At 42.0% G+C, this 6,982-nt stretch overlaps 1 long non-coding RNA gene across 1 annotated transcript in view; it reads right to left on the reverse strand.

Annotated features, from left to right (window-relative positions):
- LOC146350313 (uncharacterized) overlaps positions 1-6,500 on the reverse strand; it is a 29,779-nt gene extending 23,279 nt beyond the window's left edge. Inside the window, exons 1-3 of the long non-coding RNA XR_014788831.1 lie at positions 6,410-6,500; positions 6,128-6,151; positions 5,344-5,478 (exon numbers count right to left, since the gene is read on the reverse strand). This is a non-coding gene — a long non-coding RNA (uncharacterized LOC146350313). The remainder of the gene's footprint in view (positions 1-5,343; positions 5,479-6,127; positions 6,152-6,409) is intronic.
- Between the last annotated feature and the right edge of the window lie 482 nt (positions 6,501-6,982).

Raw genomic sequence — 6,982 nt, forward strand, 5'->3', positions numbered from 1 at the left:
TATGTAAGCACACACAGCCCCAGTTAGGATTGTGGCCACCATACACTGGGAGGGGAGGATTAAGCCTCCCCCGAACATATGCCTGCCCCCCCACCATGCTGCGGGGTTAACAAACCGAATAAAAAGTATCCATTAATACTGGAGTATTTTTTCCTTTCATTAATCCCCCTACGAGAGGGATATTTCAAGAAGCAAACAGTAAGGAGGTTAAATCCTCCCTTCTCAGTGTACAGTGATCCTGAGTCAAATTGGGGCCATGTGTGCTTACACTTCATAAAGAAAAAGCTAACTCTCAGCTACATGTATGCGATTAGCATAATATGTTGTTTGGCTCTATGCCTAATGGAAAGGGTTTGGAATTTGGCTGAGACCTCATCTATGATCAGTCTATTTAGCTCCTCCTCCCCCCCCCTCCTCCTTCACTGCAAAAGACAGTTGTGGTACAACTTATCATTAGGACAGTTTGGCCCCAGTTGTATATTGTAAGCCATCAGTTGAAGTCCAGTGGTCTCGCAATAATAATCAGAACCATTCTTACTAAGCAGCTTCACCTTCACCTTCACATTCCTTGCTTTGAGCATGAGCCAAGTCCTAGACCAAATTAATGGTTCAGAAAATATGGTTCATCTACTATTTCCCTCCATCTCCTTGCTCTGAAACACTTTACAATAAAATCAATACAAATGCAGCCACTTAAAATCTACTCATTTGTCTGCTTCTTCTGCTTTTCTTCTATATTCTGATTATTGTAAATGTAAGCATGTAGAGTTCAGAAAAGTGTCCTACCAACATATTTTTCTTTAAAGCACACAATTCAATTTCGGAGACAAATCCCATTATTTCAGTAACTCAAGGGCTATCATCCCTATAACTGGGCGCAAAAACATTACACATTGCAGAAGTTGTTCTTGTATGTGATTCTGTGATCTATAAAATATCTACAATGTACTATAAAATTATTTTGTCTAATATTTGATACTCAAAATCAAAGTCTTGTCTATGCAAAGTAGGCTAGGGGCTCTGGCAGTTCAATAGTTGGTTAGAAGAAAAGTATAGCAAGGACAGCTTAACATGGAGGAATGAGAAAAATCACACCAACTGAATGTCCCCTTGGCACAACAATTAAATGTACAGGAGGCCACTTTAGCATCTGGTAACTTTTTTAATGTATAAGGGACTCAGGCTGTTTTTAAATTATGCCACAATCCTAAACATGCGGGGTGGCGTGGGGTGTGTGTGGGAGAATTAAGTTGAAAGATAATATTGCTGTTGGAAACAACCTCTCACATGAACCTGCCTGGTTACTTTGATCAGCCTCGGAAGCCCTCCTTCATGTCACCAGCTGCCATGCTTCAGATGGCAGTGGGGCCTTTCCAGGGCTGGCCCAAGATAATTTGCTTCATAAAGTGAAGGACAAGATGGTGCCCCCTCCCACATTCTATGTACAGAAGACAACCAGACTAACAGTTGAATCATACTTCATCACTGGTGGCACGATAGCAGGCCGCTCCGCCCTTCAACACCTCACTGCCTCTCCCCACCCACTAGCATCTGCTGCTTGAAGCAGCCACCTCACTTTACCTAAAGCTAGGGCCAGGCCTAGCCTTTTCTGTTGTGAAATCCAGTTTTAGAACTCCCTTCCCAGAGAGGCTTGCCTGGCTCTGTCTTTATTTTCTTTTGGCTGCCAGCCAGGTATAAACATTATCTCATGCATTTTTAGTCTTCTTTCTGTTATTATGTCTGTTTTTATCTTGAATTTTTAATTGCCTCCTCTGATTTTGTGCTGTATTGTTCCCCCCCCCCTTTCTATTTCTGTAGTTTTATTGTAAGGCACTCTGATAACTATGGCTGAAGAATTGTCATGGCAGGGGGGCGATCCTAGACTTAATTCTAAGTGGTACCACCCAGGACCTAGTGTGAGATGTGGATGTTCTTGAACCAGTTGGAAACAGTGACTGTAGTGCTATCAAATGTAATTTATATTGAAGTGGAGAAATTGCCAAGGAAGTACAACACAGTCACATTTGACTTCAAAAGAGGAACCGTCTCTAAAATTAGGGACCTGGTAAAAAGGAAGTTGAAAGTCAAGAGGGTTAAAGATTCCCAAAATGCTTGGAGGTTACTCAAAACAAAAATAATAGAAGCTCAGCTAGAATATATACCCGTTTAGGAAAGGTAGCACCAAATCCAAGAGGTCACCAGCATGGTCAACGAGCAGTGTCAAGATAGAAAGCTATTAGAGATAAAAAGGCTTCCTTCAGAAAACTCAGCTCTTGCCCAAATGAGGAGAACAAAAAGAGGAATACAAACTTGCACAAAAGAAATGCAGGCAAACAGTAAGGGATGAAAAATATTGAACCACTGCATGACAAGAGAGTCAAAGAAGTACTAAAGAAGGATAAAGAGATTGCAGAGAAGCTAAAGGAGTTCTTTTCATCTGTCTTTACTGTAGAAGATGTAGGACAGATACCTGTGCCTGAAGTGAGGTTTTTAGGAAGGGAATTTTAGCTGAGACATGCTGGCTGGAAAATGCTGGGAATTGTAGGGCAGTTTTCTGTCTAAACATGCATAGGATTGTGCACTAAAGCTGTATATTGTGACTAGGGATGATGGAGAAATTTGAGACGGACTAAAATGAGCTTGGATTTCTAAGAATCTGACCTGCAGAATCCACTGCAGAGTGACCCCCTCAGGCCGCACAGAGTCCGTGGACTTTCGGATGATTTTTTTTTAAACTTTCCCAAAATGTATGCATATAAATTTGTAGGAAAATACATAAGTTTCTGCTAAGGAAACATTGAATGGAATGGGGGACAACATGCTAAATGTTACATACTAAGGGAAATTATGTAAACACTTACGTAAATACTTATGTAATTATTTGCGTATTTTACCGCACAATGAAAAAATATATATTTGCATCCGTCTGTGGGTGGATGATGGAACAAAAGGCACCTGATAATCCATGAAACACAGAAGGAGTGGATTTTACACAGTCCGTACATCCCTAATTGTGACTACTCCAGAAAGTATTTAGGGATGTAATCCACCCCATATGTGAATAGCCCCAGAAGGATCAGCATAAGATTCAATGGTGTCTGATTTCAAGAACTCCCGCAAGAGATACCATTCAAAGAGGATGCCACCACCATAACTTGAGTTTCAGAGCATATGTCACTATTCGTCAAGAGTATCTATATTTTGGAGAACCTTCTACAGAGTGGATGATTATTTTATTTATTTATTTCATTTCTATACCGCCCAATAGCCAAAGCTCTCTGGGAGGTTCACAAAAATTAAAACCAAACAACACACAATAAAACAATTTAAAATATATAGAACATTAAAACCACAATACAACAATACAACCACAATAAAACCTAGCAGCAGTACAGGAGTTTAAAATACATATTTAAAACAGCAAAGATAAAAATTTAGAAAGCTAAAATGCCTGGGAAAATAAAAAGGTCTTCACCTGACGCCGAAAGGAGTACAATGTAGGCGCCAGGCGAACCTCACTAGGGAGCTCATTCCAGAGCCGGGGTGCCACAACAGAAAAAGCCCTCCTCCTAGTAGCCACCCGCCTCACTTCCTTTGGCAGGGGCTCACGGAGAAGGGCCGCTGATGATGATCTTAAGGTCCGGGCAGGCACATATGGGAGGAGGCGATCCTTCAGGTAACCTGGCCCCAAGCCGTTAAGGGTTGGTTATTGGTAGAAACAATTAATTACACATCAAAGGCAAAAAATCCCATCCTTGAAACCAGAGGGTGATGGACCTGTGTTGATAACACCAGTGTTATTATTATGAAGTGTGTGTATGGGTGTGTGTCTACAGCAAATTACGGATGTACGAAAGGCACTTACTTTTCGCGGATTATGTTTATGGTTGGGGGGGAGGTGTTCCGTCCCTCCCCCCGGAATCATCACTGGGGGGGGAGGCGCTCTGTTCCTCCCCCCCCCCCGGAATCCTGGCCGGCCGGCTGTGCTCCGCAGCAATTCTGCGGAGCCGCCGGCCAGCTCCGCCAGCATCCGGACATCCGGCCACTGGCTAGCAGGGATGCAAATGGTAGCGGCCATAGCCGCTGCCGTTTGCGTCCCTGCAGTCAGCTGTGATAGTCTACGTAAATGTTTACATAGCCTATCACAGCTGACTTAAAAAAAAAAAAATGCCCATACGCAAATGGTAGTGGCCATGGCCGCCACCATTTGCGTTTCTTATTTTGGCACGTCTTAGTCTACGTAAACATTTACGTAGACTAAGACGGCGAAAATAAGGGGAACGCAAATAGCGTAGATGCTACGCTATTTGCGTTCCCCTTATTTTTGCCATCTTAGTCTACATAAATGTTTACGTAGACTAAGACGTGCCAAAATAAGGAACGCAAATGGCAGCGGCCATGGCTGCCGCCATTTGCGTATGCGCATTTTTTTTTAAAGTCAGCCGTGATAGGCTACATAAACATTTATGTAGCCTATCACTTAAAAAAACAACAACCCTAGCCGTGATAGGCTACGTAAATCTTTACGTAGCCTATCACTTTTTTTTTTTAAACTGGAAATGGCGGCGGCGGCGGCAGCGCTGGCATTCGGCCTCCCCGAGATCCATGGCGGAATTTTTGTACATCTCTACAGCAAATACTCATAGCATTCACTCAGCTTTCATTATACAATAAAACTTGACTTAAAAGCCATAGATTTTTTTGCAATTTAATCGTGAATATAGTATTAACAGTGTTACTTTAAGCTTTGCCAACAATCTTGTCCCCCCTGCACTACTGATTTTTTTTTGTCCTCCCCTCTAGTGAAATCTTGCCCCTAATTTTTACTATTCATACTCCTCTTGCTGTGTTTGCTTTACTCATCAGTATCTTCAGTTCTTGGTAGAGGATTGACTATACTACATGTAAATTAAATGTCCACATTAAAAAATGGATTACATCGGTAACATGATTTGGAGGTTAGTGGTGAATAAAGAGTGCAAATTGTTATTAAAAAAATGCAAGAATGCTTTCCAATAACCATTATGTTGCAATCACTTTATAAATGCAGAGCCCTAAACTACTCTTCCTCTATTAGCATTTTGATCCATTCACAATTGTTTCGCAGATGCAGAATGTTGAGGGGGAAATGGATTAGTTAGTTGAAAGATGTAACTAAAGCATTGGAAAAAATTACCTTATGGCAAAATCCATAAGTCAATGACTTAAGCTTAATGTATGGCAGTCAATACCTTATTTATCAATAGTAGGCCTTGATAGGCTTTGATTAAACTGTGGGAACACAAATCAGATAAATAAGACTGACTTTAGTAGTCAGTGATGCACTGTAAACCAGTCACTTACAATTATGCAGCATGTTCTGGGAATCCCAGCATATCCCCTTGCACTGGAATGGTCAGGGCGGAAATAGAGGTCTGCAAGGCCAGTGAAACAGAACTACTCATTCATTTGGTGATGGATGCACAGATGTTTTCCTCCCTCAGGGAGGATGGAGGAGGAGGAAAGAATAAAAGAGATAATAGCATATCATGTCAGCAGCTTTCCCCAGGACCTACAAAAGTGATTCGCTATTATCAAGGGAGTTTGGGAGATAATGCAATTTGGAAGCTTTGCTCCACACACAGGAAGTGGAGGCCTGGGAACGTTAGCAAAAAAGAAAAGAAAAGCAGAAAAGCAACAGAATGTCAACAGCATAATTGGAAGCCGAGAGGGACAATATACATAGAAGTACTAGAAGTAATATTCAACCTTCATCATCTTTTGGACTAGAGAAATTTGATTTCTTTCTCATATGAATCGTTGAATATGAAATAAGAAAGGGATGTTTAGATGACATTACATGCATTTTTTGATAGGAAGGTCAGGACAAACACGGCTGTCAAAATTTAATCTAAAATACTGGCACCAGGAAGGGATCAGAATTAGTGCCGAGGAAGTCAGAGCCATGGTGCAATACGACAGCTTAGAATCTGGGGTTAACTAGCTGCCACCCAAGAAATTGTAACTAGGGTTAAGCCGACAGAGGGGCACTTTTGGCAGTGACAAAAGTGAATTGTTATTGTTGTTGTTGTTGTTATTATTATTAGTAGTAGTACTAGTAGTAGTAGTAGTAAAATATGTATCCTACCTTTCCACATGAACAATGCCCAAGCTGGAGAACAAAAATACAGAATAAACTCCCCCCAAAATAATAACTGGAGCAGGTAAAATGCATCCATAAAACAGCAGCCAATTAAAACCAATAAAAACCAAACCATTACCACATTGGGATGGATAAATCAGTTTAGATCAGGTCCAGGTTACTTTAGTTTTTTTCACTCCCTGGTCTGTCCTGCCCCATTTCCCCCCTCCCATGTTGAGTTTTTTTTTTAAGGTGAACTAAAATTAGTATGAAAACAGCATTACTTACAGGTTTTACAAAGTGGTCTGAGGGATGCCTTTAAGCTGTAAATCTCCCCCACACACATGCCTCACAGATGCTCCAAGAAGCTAGAAAGCCCAGCTGTCACCATGACTGGCATGCACACATTGAAAATCTGGCCTCAAATGCTTGGTGGACTGGGAATGGTGTGGTGCCTTCCTCCCTAGGACTCAGGAAACAATGGCTGTCCCATCAGGGACAGGGGCAGTGCGGGCAGGGCAGGCGTGCATGGCCCCACTCTCTTTCCATGCAAAGTTGGCAGACCTAATTCCTGAATAGGGCTATGCTTTTCCTGTAATGCTGAGTTTAGAATCACATCATCACGTCTGATTGTCTGGTACATGCCTTCCCCCCTACTGGCTTTGTGGGTGATAAGGGTTGACCCATGTCCAAGGTAGGTTGGTCCCTTCCTCTCCAGCTGAACCTTTTTGTCTCTTAAAAAGGCAGAGCCCGTTCACAAAAGTTCTTCATGTGTGAGGGAAAGACAGCTTCCTCCATGGCCTGGAGTGAACCAGGAAATCATGGGGTGATTTTCTCCTTCCTGAAGCAACTTGTGCTAGC

This window comes from Heloderma suspectum, chromosome 3 (assembly GCF_057233095.1).
Source record: "Heloderma suspectum isolate Gila_16-S chromosome 3, 16-S_ref, whole genome shotgun sequence".
Lineage (NCBI taxonomy): Eukaryota > Metazoa > Chordata > Lepidosauria > Squamata > Helodermatidae > Heloderma > Heloderma suspectum.